Source organism: Athene cunicularia, assembly GCF_003259725.1.
Source record: "Athene cunicularia isolate RWA chromosome 2 unlocalized genomic scaffold, athCun1 chr2_part1, whole genome shotgun sequence".
In the NCBI taxonomy this organism is placed as follows: Eukaryota; Metazoa; Chordata; class Aves; order Strigiformes; family Strigidae; genus Athene; species Athene cunicularia.
In genome coordinates this window covers 106,290,796-106,293,765 of record NW_020799095.1, presented here as the reverse complement: position 1 = coordinate 106,293,765, position 2,970 = coordinate 106,290,796, and positions in this window count along the sequence as shown.

The window sequence follows — 2,970 nt, the reverse complement described above, 5'->3', positions numbered from 1 at the left end:
AAAAAAAAAAAAAAAAAAAAAAAAAAAAAAGCAAAACCAAAACCAACAAAGAAACAAAACACTCCTTTGCAGGTGCAGTAATGAGGCCAAATAAAGGAACGCTTCTCTAACACTGGCATGTGTAGGGAACAGTTTTCAAAGGTTTTTCATCCACATTTCAATCACTCCCTGTTGCCTCTTCTAACCTTGTTTTTTCATGATGAAGGGAGCAAAAGCACAAATACCTTGAGATTTACAAGTGCTTTCAGTCTAACCTACTACTCCCATGTGAAGACTAAGTTAACCAGCTCTGATGTTTTCTCTATTTATTGTGCACTGTGCAATGAGTTTCTGAATCAAGACCTCACTGCAGAGGATTATGCCTATAGCATAACCTTTCTAATGTTCAGATAAGTCAGTAACTCACACTGGGGTTGAAATTTAATGACATTGTGTTCCCTGCTGTGCTCTGTACAAAGACGTGCAGAAAGAAGGCTTTAGTGCACATAAACAGTAATACATTTAACATGTTAATAATTTATTCAAATTATTTAATAACATAGCAAAGAAAAATGAAAAGACACACTTTCACTAGTCTTCTTTGGTGAGAGATCTGAAATTAGTTAACTGATTTATTACTTTAAAATGACTCAATTTATGTTACAGTGTTATCTAAATGCCCCAACCTGAGTCAGAGTAATACTGTGAAAACACATTTGGACTTTATAGTTCCAGCCTCAGCCCCAAAGGACTTACAATGCAAACTGGCAACATAGACAAGGAGTCAAAGGCACATCCAAAAACTGACAACAGAGCAGTGATCCCTGATATTAAAAGTTAGTGATGAGTATCCTTTTCTACTTTTTCATGGTGCCTTAAATGCATTAAAGCAAAGCAAAGCAAAAATAATAAAATTATTCCAGAAATTTTCTTCTTCCATGTTCACCATTTTATCCTTAATGCTGAAAAGCCAGTATAACCCTGTTGCCTTCAACAATGAGAAAATAATCCTTTTTGACCCAGAGTCCTACTCCTAGCTGTGGCTTTAAGAAACATTTATTAGCAGCTGTGGCCACCTTTTCAGATTGCTGTGAGAAACACAGAAATCTGTCACAATGATAATCACAGTATCTTTATCTTCAGAACAAAATAAATGTTTTACACGATTGTTTCACTTTCAGAAAATGCACAGGTACATTAAAATGACAACAGCATAGTTTTAATGTACTCAATATCTGATTTAAAAAGGCCTAACACTTTTGGTTATGTAGCGGACTCCCAAACTCTCCTCATGGGTGCATCTAGGTTTTGTGGGTATGCACACTGGAGAGCACAGGCGCATGTCGAGATCCCAGGGCTGAGTTCATGTCCCTGCCCCCTGCTGAATCCACAATGGTGATGAGGGGAATGGCAGGTGTGTGTATGTGTATATCTGGTTTCTGTGAAAAACAAATATGGGCATTGAGTTAGCTTGCCCACAGCATTGTCTGTGAGATAATATATATATATATATATACACATGTACACAGTCAGAATAGAAATAAGCTATTTTAATCAATAACAAAAGGTTTGTTATAGAACTATCGTTAATTGATAATGTCATTTATGTAAACATTTTTATTGAGATTTCTTACGCCCTTTAAAGTGAAGAGGAACCATCCTGAAATTTTGGTCCAGGGTATAGTTATCTTTTTAAGTCTAAAATTTGTAATTTTTTCAAACCATTTAAAGCTTACGTTTCTTTTTTGAGAAGTAATGAATCATTGCTACAATGTTTCTTGAGGACACAGATATGGTGTGGTGTAGTTAATCATATTTCACAGGGTTTTTCTTTCTCACAGAACCTTTCCTGATCAAGTGTTTCTTGAACTCCTCATACTGAAGTCAAAAAGACACAAGACTTATAAAAAGAGATTTGTCAATATAAGTCATATGAATTAATAGAGGTTGCTGCCTTTGAGTGAGTGATAGAAACTCAGAAGGCTCTTGTGTTAACATTTGGGAATGTGCTCTGAAAATTAATCTTTGCTGTTCATGGTGCTTTAGCATGGAATAGAATTTATCTAGTAATCAGTATCATTGTCTTTAACCAGCAGGTTGGAAAATAGCCATTTAAACCATATATTGAATGTAATCTAAAAACTTCACTTTGACAATGATAAATGCAGAAGATAATTACAGTGATTGTTCAAACATACAATCATTTGAGACCAAGCCCACTGGCTTAAAATATGCAGTTTCTGGGTGCTAATTGCCACAAGTGTTTTGACTGAGTCTGTTTTGTGATTTATGGGAGGGCAAAACAATGGTGTCTCTATTATACATTTACATTGTAACTGATTGGATAAGGTAAAAATAATAGAGCTTCATTCTTTGAAAGCAGAATGTCCCATAAAGAAGAAATGCTGTCATGATTCTACATCGAGGCTTGTCAAGAAAGTCACAAGACCTGTTGACACAAGAAACGGTATTCACAGTATCAAAGATTAAGTGTATTTTCTATCATCAGAGAAAGGAGACAACTTCCTCCCAGGGGTGATGCAGAGAATCTACTGTAGGTATGTATGCTGAAAGGCTCCTTGAGGATATACCTTTCATATGAGGACATACCTTTCTACAGAGTAACTCTGTAGGGAGCCTTGCAAAAGTCATCTGAGTTACACAGCACACACATTACCAACATACCTCTTTCACTGTGTCTTTGTGAATTTGGTAAATTATTGCACTAAACCTATTCAGTATAGGTAACTATAGGGAAATCAATTTTATGAAAGAGCATTCTTGATATTACTTCACTCTGACTTTGTCCCACATATTAATTGCATAAGAGACATGAGAGGACAAAAGGAGGACAGGACAGGACAGGACAGGACAGGACAGGACAGGACAGGACAGGACAGGACAGGACAGAAAAGAAGAGAAGCAGAGAAGTGAAGTGAAGTGAAGTGAAGTGAAGGAAAGGAAAGGAAAGGAAAGGAAAGGAAAGGAAAG